The following is a 14,471-nucleotide window of genomic DNA, read 5'->3' on the forward strand; positions in this document are numbered from 1 at the left end:
TGGTTTGGTTCCAGGAAGTGAAGATTAAAATGTGTAAGTAAATGATTTATGAAGACTCTGACATGTTCTGTTTTACATTTGAAATCAATCTTTCAAGCTTCTAGACTAAGTTTGAGGCAGACCTAATTGCTACAAGGTACGCTGGTGGTTCATGGTGTACAAAAATGCAGTACGCTCATATTGTGTATTGGTTAAAGTCATAGTCTAGGACTAGGGTGACCCAAGTTCAAATCCCCACTTAGCCATAAAGCTTATGGCATGATTTTTGGACCATCTCTCATTCCCACTCAGACAGAGACCTTAAAAGGTACATATACATTAAAGTTTAAAGTTAGTAATCCAGACATCACGTTTGCTTTGGGAAACAGTGGTATACTACTGCATATGTGTGTGTGTGTATATATATATATATATATTTATTTAATCAAATTTATATCCCGCCCTCCCCTGATGGGCTCACGGCAGCTAACAACAAATAAAAACAACATAAAATATTAAAACAAATATACAATAAAATAATTTCTATTATATAGTCATTAAAAGTCCAAGATGCATGTTGATGTTTTAATTATTCTGATGTTTCTTTCAGTTATATTTGTTCAGTAAGATTGTCAGTGCTGTGGAATAACAGCCACCTCCCCTCAACTGTTAAAAGCAAGTTTGAACAGTTCGGTCTTACAGGCTGTGGCAGGTCCCACAGGGCCCTGATGTTTCCTGGGAGGGCATTCCACAGAGCGGGGGCTGTTACCAAGAACGCTCTGGCTCTGGTGGCCGTCAATCGAGCTTCTTTGGTCTGGGGATCTTAAGAAGATTTTGGGATCCTGAACATGAACAAGGAGTCAAAGGAGGATAGGGAAATGGCTGAGAAGCTGAATGCATTTTTTGCCTCCGTCTTCACTGTGGAAGACGAGAAGTGTTTGCCCGCTCCAGAACCACTATTTTTGGAAGGGGTGTTGAAAGACCTGAGTCAGATTGAGGTGACAAGAGAGGAGGTCCTACAACTGATTGACAAATTAAAAACTAAGTCACCAGGTCCGGATGGCATACATCCAAGAGTTCTGAAAGAACTCAAAGTTGAACTTGTGGATCTTCTGACAAAAATATGTAATCTTTCATTGAAATCTGCCTCTGTTCCCGAAGACTGGAAGGTAGCAAATGTCACCCCCATCTTTAAAAAGGGTTCCAAAGAAGATCCAGGAAATTACAGGCCAGTCAGTCTGACTTCAATACTGGGAAAGTTGGTAGAATCCATTATCAAGGACAGAACGAGTAGGCACATTGATGAACACAAGTTATTGAGGAAGACTCAGCATGGGTTCTGTAAGGGAAGATCTTGCCTCACTAACCTGTTACATTTCTTTGAGGGGGTGAACAAACATATGGACAAAGGAGACCCGATAGATGTTGTTTACCTTGACTTCCAGAAAGCTTTTGATAAAGTTCCTCACCAAAGGCTCCTTAGTAAGCTCGAGAGTCATGGAGTAAAAGGACAGGTCCTCTTATGGATCAAAAACTGGCTAATTAATAGGAAGCAGAGAGTGAGTATAAATGGGCAGTCTTCGCAGTGGAAGACAGTAAGCAGTGGGGTGCCGCAAGCTCAGTACTGGGTCCCATGCTCTTTAACTTGTTCATTAATGATCTGGAGTTGGGAGTAAGCAGTGAAGTGGCCAAGTTTGCAGATGACACTAAATTGTTCAGGGTGGTGAGAACCAGAGAGGATTGTGAGGCACTCCAAAGGGATCTGTTGAGGCTGGGTGAGTGGGCATCAACGTAGCAGATGAGCTTCAATGTGGCCAAGTGCAAAGTGATTCACATTGGGGCTAAGAATCCCAGCTTCAAATACAAGTTGATGGGGTGTGAACTGGCAGAGACTGACCAAGAGAAAGATCTTGGGGTCGAGGTAGATAACTCATTGAAAATGTCAAGACAGTGTGTGATTGCAATAAAAAAGGCCAACACCATGCTGGGAATTATTAGGAAGGGAACTGAAAACAAATCAGCCACTATCATAATGCCCCTGTATAAATAGATGGTGCAGTCTCATTTGGAGTACTGTGTGCAGTTCTGGTCACCGCACCTCAAAAAGGATATTATAGCATTGGAAAAAGTGCAGAAAAGAGCAACTAGAATGATTAAAGGTTTGGAACACTTTCCCTATGAAGAAAGGTTAAAACGCTTGGGGCTCTTTAGCTTGGAGAAACATTGACTGCAGGGTGACATGATAGAGGTTTACAAGATTATGCATGGGATGGAGAAAGTAGAGAAAGAAGTCCTTTTCTCCCTTTCTCACAATACAAGAACTCGTGGGCATTCAATGAAATTGCTGAGCAGTCAGGTTAAAACGGATAAAAGGAACTACTTCTTCAGAATGCCACAGGCAACCAGTGTAACGTTTCCATCGCAGGCTGAATGTGCTCCCATACAGGTATCTCCATAAGTAACCTGGCTGTTGCGTTTTGCACCTGTTGCAGCCTCCGAATTTGAGTAAAAGGCAGCCTCATGTAGAGGGCATTACGTTAGTCTAATCTCGAGGTGACCGTTGCATGGATCACTGTTGCCAGTTCATCGCATTCCAGGTACGGATTTAGCAGTGGCTGCTACCTGGGCCTCCATAGTCAGTGAAGGCTCCAGGAGCACCCCTAAACTCTTGACCCTTGGAGCTGGTGCCATAGGTGTCCCATCAAAGGCCAGCAGCAGGATCTCTCCACCCAGACCACCACAACCTAGGCAGGACCTCTGTCTTCACTGGATTCAATTTCAGTCAACTCTGCCTGAGCCATTTCACTATGCCTTGCAATGCCAGGTCCAGATCTTCCAGGGCACAGCTGGACTGGCCTCCCAACAATACCTAGAGCTGGGTGTCATCCGCATACTGGTGACAATCCAACCCATATCTCTGGACAATTTGGGCAAGGGGACACATGTAGATGTTAAATAGTATTGGGAGGAGAACCGCCCCCTGAGGCACACCACATACAAGTGGGTGCCTCTGGAATGATTGCTCCCTTATAGCCACCCTTTGTCCCTGACCTTGGAGAAAAGAAGTAAGCCATTGAAGGGCAGACCCCTGAATCCCTGCATCGGAGGGACAGTAGCTGGTGGTCGACTAGCAATCGCAGCCAACAGATCTAACAGCAGCACTGCCGAGCCGCCCCAGTCCAGATGTCCATGTAGTCATTACTGGTCTGATTTTTGGAAAGCAAGAATCTTGCTTACAAATGTGACTCAGTATATAGAATTTGGATGTGGAAAATACAGGTTCAAATTGTCATGAAACAAACTGGATGATTTGGTGCATCTTTCAGCTTGCCTTGTTTTATAAAGTCCTTGTGAATACTTCAAAGATAGTAGAAAAGAACAAGTTCCATTTATTAATATATAACAGTACTTGGGAAATCCCAGTCTTCTAGTTGACAGGCCAGAGTGCATCTCATGTAAAAGAAATACCTATGTCAAGAAGTGTCCTGGTCAGAAGACATCTGGGAAACAACCTTGAACAAGTGTTATTCCATAAACCTCAATGAGACGGAAAAGGTAGCTGTTGCCAAATGGTACTTCAGTCCATCTTTGCAGAAGTCTTCCATATCCATCACCTACCAGTCTTCTACTTCAGGACTATACAAGAGTTCTGAAATAAAAATGGGAGTTGCACTTGCTTGTAATCTTTCCCCCGGTGAAGTCAGGAAGCCCTTACCCTCCATCCTTTAAATAATTGTAACAATTGATAGGGAGCTTCTGTCACGAGCTGGGGCTGAGTCAGGCAAAGTCCAGGGGCGGTCCAAGGTCGGCAACTCGTGAGCAAGGAGGGTCCAAGGCGCCAAAACAGAATCGTAATCCAGGTATCACAGGTCAGAGGTTCAGAAGCCGAAGTCAGGGGGTCCAGAGGTCCAAGCCAAAGTCAGGAATCCAAAAGCCAAAGTCAAGAGCCGGAGTGGATGCTAGGATGTCAGGTATGTGACTAGTTGCTTCCACAAAGCCTCCTCCCAAAGCCCACAGCTATATAGCCCTCTGCTGCCTGTTGCTCATTTGGGCTAATTGCTGTCTCAGAGCAGCAGCCAGGATCCTGCCGAAACTTAAGCATCCTCACACTTAGAAGGGCCAGAATCCTTTCACCACTCAGGGCTCAGGGAGCGTCTTGCTTGTGAGCGTGCCGCCCTCCTCCGATCCCTGAGGTCCTGACGGAGGCGGTCACGCACACGAGCCACCCGAGAGGGCGAGGCAGGGGGGCTTGGATCTTCTTCAGCAGGAGGCAGGGGCACTGGTGCAGGTGGCAGAGGCACAGTTGCTTCTGCAGGCTCTGCAGGCTCGGTTTCTTCTGCAGGGTCCCCAGCACCCATGACACTATCCCCCCCCCCAGGGCCCCCCGCCGTCGAGGGGCCTGGGAGGTCGGGGTGGTCGCTGTGGAATTGTTGCACCAAGTCCGGGGCATGAAGATTGTCCACAGGTTCCCAGGACCGGTCTTCCGGGCCGTAGCCCTCCCAGTCCACAAGGTACTGGAGGCCTCCACGATGGTACCGGGAGTCCAGAATCTGGCGCACCTCATATTCTTCCTCGTCATCCACCAACACCGGTGGTGGCGGCGGTGGGGAAGGAGGCCGAGCTGGGTCAGGGGGTGCAGCTGGAACAAGGAGGGAGCGATGGAACACAGGGTGAATGTGGAGGTGGGGTGGCAACTGGAGCCTGAAGGCGACGGGGTTTATTTGTTCTACGACGGGGTACGGTCCAATGAACCGTGCATCCAGCTTGTGAGACCGACCAGGCCGGCGCAGGTAGCGAGTTGAGAGCCACACCTGATCCCCCGGCTGCACTGGAGGACCTTCTTGCCTCTTTCGGTCCGCAGCCCGTTTATATGCCTCCTTGGCCTGCTGTAGCTGCTCTCGGAGCAAGTCTTGGCTGGCGCGGAGTTCTTGCAGGTAGGCATCGACGGCGGGGACATTCGTGGGTGGTAGGATTGCCGGGAAGAACCGAGGGTGGTACCCGTAGGTTGCAGCAAACGGGGTCATTTGGGTGGATGAATGGACCGCGTTGTTGTATGCAAACTCCGCTAGGGGCAATAGAGTGGTCCAGTCATCCTGCTGGTAACAGGTGTAACAGCGGAGATATTGCTCTAGCGTGGCATTGGTGCGCTCTGTCTGGCCATCTGTCTGTGGGTGGTAGGCTGAGGACAGGTGCACTCGAGTACCCAGGCTGGAATGGAGGGCTTGCCAGAACCGAGAGGAGAACTGAGGGCCCCGATCGGAGATCAGATGGGCTGGGAGTCCGTGCAGACGAAAGATGTGTTGCAGGTAAAGCTGGGCCGTCTCCTGAGCTGTGGGAAGTTTCGGGCACGGAACAAAGTGGGCCATCTTGGTAAATAGGTCGACGACCACCCAGATACAAGTCTGACCCTTGGAGCGCGGAAGTTCCGTGATGAAGTCCATCGAGATGGTCTCCCAGGGTCCTGAATATGTGGGCAAGGGCTGTAGCAACCCTGAGGGTTTGGCTGGGATGTCTTTGGCCCGTCGGCAGACGTCACAGGAGCTGACATAACGGGCAACATCAGCGCGAACTCGTGGCCACCAGAATTCCCTTGTCAGCAAGTGGGTGGTCTTATGCTGTCCAAAGTGCCCGGCGGGTAACGAATCGTGGGTCAGGCGTAGCACTTCTGCCCGCAAGGGCCCGGGCGGCACATAGAGGCGTTCGCGGTGTAGCAAGAGGCCGCCTCGAGTCGTGAACTCGCCTGTTGGGTCATCTTGGAGAGCCTGGAGGTGTTGCTGGACCCAGGGATCATTGGCCTGGCTAGCCCGAATGTCCTCCACGAGTGCTGGTGAAGTGGAGGTGGCTGCAAATACTGAGGGCGGCAGGATTGGAGCAGCAGGCGTGGTCTCAGTTGAGGCAGGGGCGTATTCCGGTTTCCGGGAGAGCGCGTCTGCTTTCCGGTTCTGGGTATGGGGGATGTAGGAGATCCGGAAGTCGAAGCGAGAGAAGAATAGGGACCACCGGATCTGGCGCTGGTTGAGACGGCGGGTGGTCTGGAGGTGTTCCAAGTTCCGGTGATCGGTGAGCACTTGAACAGGGTGGCGAGCCCCTTCGAGGTAATGTCGCCAAACCTCAAACGCCGCCTTGATCGCGAGCAACTCCCTCTCCCAGATGGTATAGTTCCTCTCTGCAGCAGTGAGCTGGCGCGAGTAATAGGCGCAGGGCTGGAGTGGCTGGGACGGCTCCTCGCGCTGGGACAGCACTGCTCCCAGGGCCACGTTGGAGGCATCAGCTTCCACCGTAAAGGGAAGCTGGGAGTCAGGGTATCTCAGGAGTGGCCCGGTGGCAAAGCGAGTCTTCAGGGTGGAGAAGGCGTTATCGGCCTCTGGGGACCAGCGGAAGGGTTCTTTGGGGCGGAGTAGTTGAGTCAGGGGTGTGGTCAGGGATGCGTAGGCCGGGATGAATTGCCGATAGTAGTTGGCAAAACCAAGGAACCGCTGCAGGTCTTTGCGATTCTGAGGAGCCTGCCAGGTCAGGACCGCTTCTACTTTTTTCGGGTCCATGAGGATCCCCTGTGGTGACACAATGTGCCCAAGGAACTCGACGGAGCGCAGGTCGAAGTCGCACTTCTCCAGCTTGGCGTAGAGGCCATGGGCTCGTAGGCGCTGCAGGACCTGGCGGACGTGCTCGGCATGCTGGGCAGGATTGCGGGAGTAAATTAAGATGTCATCCAGGTATATGATCGCGAAGCGGTCGAGCAGGTCCCGGAATATGTCATTCATGAACCTCTGGAAGACAGCGGGGGCATTGGTCAATCCGAAGGGCATCACCAGGTGCTCGTACTGCCCGTATCGGGTCCCAAACGCGGTCTTCCACTCGTCTCCGGGCCGTATGCGCACCAAATTGTACGCTCCACGGAGGTCCAGCTTGGTGTAAATTTGGGCCCCCTTTAAGCGATCCAAGAGTTCAGGGATCAGTGGTAGAGGGTACCGGTCGCGGATGGTGATCTTGTTCAGGGCCCGGTAGTCATTGCACAGCCGGAGCTCCCCACTTTTCTTCTTCACGAAGAGGACTGGAGCAGACAGGGGAGAGGTTGAGGGTCGGATGAATCCGCGTTTCAGGTTCTTGTCCAGGTAGTCTCGCAGAGCTGCCAACTCAGGCTCTGACATCGGGTACAGACGCCCTACCGGGAGTGGTGCCCCAGGTACCAAATCAATGGCACAGTCATAGGGTCGGTGAGGGGGAAGCTGATCTGCTCCTGTCTCTTCAAAGACATCGGCGAAGTCCGCATACTTCTGAGGGAGCTGAGGACCACCACTCGGGATGCCGGCTGCTAGAGTGGTGGGAGGAGTCAGATGGGGGCATGGGTCTCGGAAACGTAGTTCCTGCTGGGCCCAGTCCACGATGGGGTTGTGCAGCTTCAGCCAGGAAAGGCCCAGAATCAGCGGGAAGCGAGGCATGCGGGCAACATTAAACTGCAGCTGTTCTTGGTGCTGCTGGACGTGGAAGGTGATGGGGCAGGTCTCCTGGGTGATGGGGCCAGAACGGAGGAGGCGCCCGTCGATAGCCTCCACCAGCGTTGGAATCTCTTTTGTCTGCACTGGTATCTGGTGCTGCTTTACAAAGGCGGCATCTACAAAACAGTGGGCCGCGCCCGAGTCCAGCATGGCATATACGAACAGCCAGCGTTCATCAGGCAGACGGAGTTTGACTGGTAGCAGGAACGGGCCCGGGGTATCAGTCTGCTGTTCGGAGGACCCAGCTAGTCGCCCCAGGCTGGAGGGCCCACTTACGCCTGGGGCTGCTCTTTTGGCGGCGGTGGCCACGAGGGTCCGGGTATCCGACGCTTAGCAGGGCAGCCAGAGGCATAGTGGCCTGCCGTACCGCAGTAAAGGCACAGATTCTGCGTGCGGCGTCTGGCCTTTTCTTCTGGAGTCAGGCGGGGTCGAGCAGCTCCAAGCTGCATAGGCTCCTCCTCGGCTCTGGTACTAACTGGGGATGGGCGAGGAGCCAAGTGGCACGGCGCAGGGAGCTGGCGCCCTCTGGTCTTGGCTTGGCGGCGACTTTCCAGGCGGCCATCAATGCGGAGGCAGAGGGTGATAAGTCCTTGGAGCGTGGGTGGCGACTCCACCCTGGCCAGTTCATCCAGGACTTCCTCTGCCAGCCCCTCGGTAAACTGGTCCATCTGGGCAGCCTCATTCCACGCCAAGTCTTGGGCCAGGAGCTTGAATTCGGTGGCATACTGAGCCACTGAGGATTTGCCTTGTTTCAGCGCCCTGATCTTCCGGTTGGCTGTGGCTGCTTGGACTGGGTTTGAGAAGGCAGCAGACAGGTGGGCCTCAAACCCCTGGTAATCAGTCAGTAGGGGAGAGGACCCAACCAGTAGGGGTGTGGCCCACTTGGCCGCCTGCCCCTTTAACAGACTAATGATAAAACACACCTTTGTTTTGTCGTTGGGGAAGTCCCGAGCTCTTAGTTCGAAGTACAGCCGGCACTGTGCTAGGAAAGCAGGAAATTCTTCCACGGCACCCCCAAATCTGTCAGGTGGGGGAACTGGGCACTTGGCTGGAGCACTGGCCACAGGTTGTTGCTGCAAGTGTACTACTGCCTGTGTCAGCTGCTGTACCTGGGCTTGGAGCGCAGCCAGTAGTCCTGTGGTTCCACTTGCTTCAGCATCCATCCTGTGGAATGGGTGTTGGTTGTGGGTGGAAGCAATCTGTCACGAGCTGGGGCTGAGTCAGGCAAAGTCCAGGGGCGGTCCAAGGTCGGCAACTCGTGAGCAAGGAGGGTCCAAGGCGCCAAAACAGAATCGTAATCCAGGTATCACAGGTCAGAGGTTCAGAAGCCGAAGTCAGGGGGTCCAGAGGTCCAAGCCAAAGTCAGGAATCCAAAAGCCAAAGTCAAGAGCCGGAGTGGATGCTAGGATGTCAGGTATGTGACTAGTTGCTTCCACAAAGCCTCCTCCCAAAGCCCACAGCTATATAGCCCTCTGCTGCCTGTTGCTCATTTGGGCTAATTGCTGTCTCAGAGCAGCAGCCAGGATCCTGCCGAAACTTAAGCATCCTCACACTTAGAAGGGCCAGAATCCTTTCACCACTCAGGGCTCAGGGAGCGTCTTGCTTGTGAGCGTGCCGCCCTCCTCCGATCCCTGAGGTCCTGACGGAGGCGGTCACGCACACGAGCCACCCGAGAGGGCGAGGCAGGGGGGCTTGGATCTTCTTCAGCAGGAGGCAGGGGCACTGGTGCAGGTGGCAGAGGCACAGTTGCTTCTGCAGGCTCGGTTTCTTCTGCAGGGTCCCCAGCACCCATGACAGCTTCCAGAGCAGCTTAGTGAAGGAACTCTGTTTGATGTGAGATGAGGGTCTGGTGAAGGGCTGCACTTCATGCCCTGGGAGTTTCTGTAGCTGGCCTGTGCATGTAGAGCACTTTAAAAAGATCCATTATACATAAATACTACACCGCTGAGCTGACAAATTATATAATATCATATTCAACCCTGGTTTTCTTCTGAATGGTAAACTATGAAACTTTCTGGAATGCAACATGAATGATAGTCATCTCGCTTATATTGCAGTGGTACAGCACCACATAAGGGTTTTAAATGGTAACTATATTTTATTAGTTTTAACTTGTAAATATGAATGTTGTTAGCCGCCCTGAGTCCTCTTGCGGAGAGGGCGGGGTAGAAGTTTAAAGTATATATATATATATATATATATATATATATATATATATATATATATATATATATGTTGTCCTGAACTACTGGTGGAGAGGGGGGAGGAGTATTATTTTTTGTATAATTTTCTCCTCTTTGCCTGGTCTAGCCTTCCCACGTTGATCACTTGGGGTTCAAGCCCTTCTGCTTTGTTTGTCCTGTCTGCAGTTTATTCCTGCCACTGATCTAAAGCACCATTCCCTTGTCCTTCCTGTCATCCAAAAGAGTATGTTAAGTTCTTGATCTACAAGGTTTCTACAACCTCATCCTAAATAAATTACATAGAGAGCCAGTTCTGTGTAGTGATTAAGAGTGGTGGATTCTAATCTGTAGAACTGGATTTTATTCCCCCACTCCTCCAAATGCAGCTGCTAGATGATCTTGGGTCAGCCACAAGTTCTTTCAGAGCTGTTCTCTCAAGAGCAGTTCTCTGAGAGCTCTCTCAGCCCCACCTACCTTATAGGGTGTTGGTTGTGGGGAGAGGAAGGAAAAATTATTGTAAGCTGCTCCAAGGCTCCTTCAAGTAATGAAGGCAGGGTATAAAACCAATTCTTCTTTACAGGAGTAAGCCCCTCTGAATTCAGATGGATTTTTAAAATGTATTTATTATATGTATTTCCCACCCTTCCCAAGTGGACTCAGGGCCGGTAACATCAGAATATATAACATTAAAAACCAGTCAGTATACAATTAATAAAACAAAATAGTTAACAATAACATTGGTGAAGTATATATCATAGTTCTAGAGTCAGAATTCCCCAGAAAACTGGACAGATGATAGTAGGAGTCTCTCCAGCTCATTATATCACAACTCCATGTGTGAGTCAGGCATCTATGCAAGGAGGCCAGATAATTGAATTGGATGTCCACCACCTCAACCAAAAGCCTGGCAGAACAGCTCCATTTTATAGGCCCTGTGGAACTGCAATGAGTTCTGCAAGGCACTTATCTCAAGAGGGAGCATGTTCCTCCAAGTAAGGGTAAGGACAGAAAAGGCTCTGGCCCTGGTTGAGGCTAAGTGGACATCCTTTGTGCCAGGGATAGCCAATAGGTGTTGACCAGCAGAGCGCAAGGCTCTCCAGGGAAGTGTATGTGGAGAGATGGTCCCTAAAATATGCTGGTCTCAGGCTGCTCAGGGCTTTAAAGGTTAATACTAACACTTTGAAATGGATTCAGTACTCAATTGGTAGCCAGCGCAGTTGGCAGAGCACCACCTGAATACACTCCCATATAGGTGGCACAGTCAGCAGGCGAGGTGCCATGCTTTACACCAGCTGGAGTTTCCGGATCATGTTCAAGGGTTACAGGAATGTAATCTGGAAGTGACGATTGCATAGGTCACTGTGGACCAGGTACTGAGTGGAGAGGAATGGAACCAATTGCCTAACCTGCTGAAGGTGATAAAAGGCAGATAGATTTGACTGGGGCCTCTATATAAAGTGAGGTATCCAGAATCACCCCTAAGCTCCTGACTCTCAACATTTACTTTGTAGGAAGTATGCTTGCGATAGAAGCTTGCTATAACTTGAAACTGTTATGAGACTTGCTTTAATTTTGTTGGGGATCAGTTATAGCATTGGGGCTGGGCCATGTGATTTGGCCTTTATGCGGAGGAGGGACCTTAACTTTCACAGTCATGTTTAGTCAACCTGTTGTGATGCCACATTCATCAATGGCATTTCATTGTCAATGATATTTCAAGCACCTAATATAACTAATGGGGAGAAGGCTATGGCTCAGTAGTCAAACATCTTTTTCACACGTAGAACAATAGTAAAACATCTTTTTTACATGTAGAAAGTTCCCGTGTTCAGTCCCTGGTATGTCTGGTTGAAGGGAGGATTGAGTACTAGGTGATGTGAAAGATCTCTACCTGAGACTTTGGAGAGCTGTCACCAGTCAGGGTAGACGGTTCTGATCTGAATAGATGAATGGCAGGCATGCTCTTCTGTGCAGTCTTTAAAAAATAAATTAGACCTTGGCTTCAGGTTCACAGTGTAAGATGAACAAGCTAGAGAAGAAGGAGGGGCAAAGAGTTAGCTTACTAACTCTTTAGAAGCAATTTAGACAATTGATGGATGGAAGATCGAAGCATTGCAGAACCTTCATGTACAGAAGGAATACGCTAGATCAGGTATGCCCAACAGGTAGATAGCGATCTACCAGTAGATCGCGGAGGGGTCAGAGGTAGATTACCAGCCCCACTTGGTCTCATGGTTTGCTGGACAGGTGTTTGGGCTTTTTTGATGATTGTTTAATGTGGTGGTATTTGATTATTGGTGCCAGTATGATGAATTCTTATTTTTACTTTTAGAACTGCATGTGTGGTTTTGGCATCATCCAAAGGTCTTCAGTTCCTGTTGATCTTTAATACTTTGGGACAGTGACAGTTTTGGACCAGATTCAACAAGTGTTAACTTAGCACCCCAGCCACCCCAGTATAACGAAGATGAGTGTTCCAAAGAAGAGCAAAACCTACCACTTTAATGATGAATGGGAAATGGACTACATCATTATGGTGAAAGGCAAGTGTTGTTGTCTATTTTGTAACACCACTGTATCCTTGCCCAAAAAGGGTAATCTGGAGAGTCATTATAAGGCTCTGCATAGCAATAAGTTTGATGCTGATTTTCTACCCAAAAGTGAAATTTGTAAACTGAAGCTGAAAGAACTTAAATCTAAATTGGCTGCACAGCAACAGTTGATGGTGAAGCCAAGGTCACATTCAGTCAATGCAACCATGGCATCCTTCAAGGTCAGCAACCTGATCGCAGACCTTTAAATGAAGGAGAATTTGTAAAAGATTGTTTTCTTGAAGCAGCTGACCATCTTTGAAGGATTTAAGAATAAGAAAGAGTTCATAGCTGCTGTTCAAGATGTACAGTTGTCAAGAAACACCATCATACGGTGAATAGAAAAGATGTGTGGAGACACAACTGAACAATTGTTGGAGGATGTTTCAGTTTGTGTTGCTTTCTCACTCCAACTGGATGAATCTACAGACATAAGAGACATAGCCCAGTTACTAGTCTTTACCCAGATGGTTTTGAAGACTTCAGTGTTAAAGAAGAACTACTTGGAATGATTTCTTTAAAAGGGAGAACTACCGGTCAGGAAATATTCAGCTCTTTCCATTCTTTTGTGACAAAGTGTAATCTTCCATTGCATAAACTTTTTTCCATCACTACTGATGGAGCAAGAACAATGACAAGTGAGGTTAATGGTTTCATAGGCCTCTGTAGACAGCATGACGACTTTCCAGATTTCCTTTCTTACCACTGCATCATTCACCAGCAAGTTTTGTCAAGCAAGAGACTCAATACAAAGACTGTCATGGACATCACTTTCAAAATTGTAAATTCAGTTCGTGGAAGATCACTTCAAAGATGGCTTTTCAATCTTACTCTTGATGAAGGGGCAGCAGAAATCATTTTGCACACAGATGTAAGGTGGCTAAGTAGGCACAAATTTCCTCAAAAATTTCGTGATTTGCTGAATGAAATAAGGTTTTTGAAGGAGAGGGGAGATGACAAAGCAGAGTTGAAAGATGAGGAGTGGTTATGTGATCTGGCATTTCTCACTGACTTTACAGGCGAACTAAGTGATATGAACCTTGAACTACAAGGTAAAAACAAATGCGTTAGTGAGATGATAAGTACAGTTTCATCCTACAAGAGCAAATTTGAGCTAATGATGACTGACCTTGCAAACAACCCTTTTGATAATTTTCCTAATAATCTGGGACAATATCCAAATTTTGTTTTTCAGAACGAAAAGTATGTGACAGAAATCTGCTCTGTTATCCAGGAATTCAAAAAAAGATTATGTGACTTCCAAAGAATTGAAAAAGTTGTGGAGTACTTGTCATACCCATTCAAAGCAGATACGGACATTAAGGAAACTGCAGCTGCTATCAATAAAAATTACTCATTGAACAAGGCATCTCTTGAAAATGAAATAGTAACCCTTAAAAATGACATTTTCTCAAGACCCTTGCTGAGCAAGAATCGTTTTGGATGCTAGTGCCTAGAGACAAATTTCCCAACTTGAGAAGATGCAGTGAAGCTGTATACTCCTGTTTCAGTTCAACTTATTTGTGTGAATCTGTGTTTTCCCATCTGAAAATGACAAAGAGTACACAGCGTTCCAATATGACAGGTGAACATCTCCAGGACTCCCTGAGACTTGCCCTCATGCAATATTCACCCAACTTCAAAAAGCTGGTGGATGAAATGCAGGCTCAGACGTCTCACTAAACGAAATTTTAAAGATTGCGCAAGATCAGCCTGGATCAATACTTGACCTAGATTTAACACAAATTACTCAATAAAAGTTAAAGAAAGTTATTAAGACAGTTAAAGAAAGTTATAACAATTTTTTTAAGAAAAACTGTTCGCAGTTCTTTCTGGATCTTCATCGCTCTGTTTTGTTTTTGTTTATTTTGCTTACCAGTAAATGACAGAAGGTGCATTGTAAAGGGGGGGGGGGTGGAACCCAACTTTGGTGGGTTAAAATCTAATTCGAAACTAAATTTTCATTGTGGTAGATCACCAGCACTTTTGTCCGGAAAAAATAGATCATGACCTGTTCAAAGTTGGACATGCCTGCGCTAGGTGATATGGACAAATCATGGGAGAAGAATGTTACTCAGCCTCGCACACCTGGTTTGTGGGCTTCCTTAAAGCCTCTAGCTGGTCACTGTCAGTAGCAAAATACTTGTTTCCAGTGAGGATTTTATGTTCATCATTCCATCAAACTTCACATCCATCTGCTTAGGAAGCCTGAATTCTCATAG

The sequence above is a fragment of the Heteronotia binoei genome, chromosome 1 (assembly GCF_032191835.1).
Source record: "Heteronotia binoei isolate CCM8104 ecotype False Entrance Well chromosome 1, APGP_CSIRO_Hbin_v1, whole genome shotgun sequence".
Classification (NCBI taxonomy): Eukaryota; Metazoa; Chordata; class Lepidosauria; order Squamata; family Gekkonidae; genus Heteronotia; species Heteronotia binoei.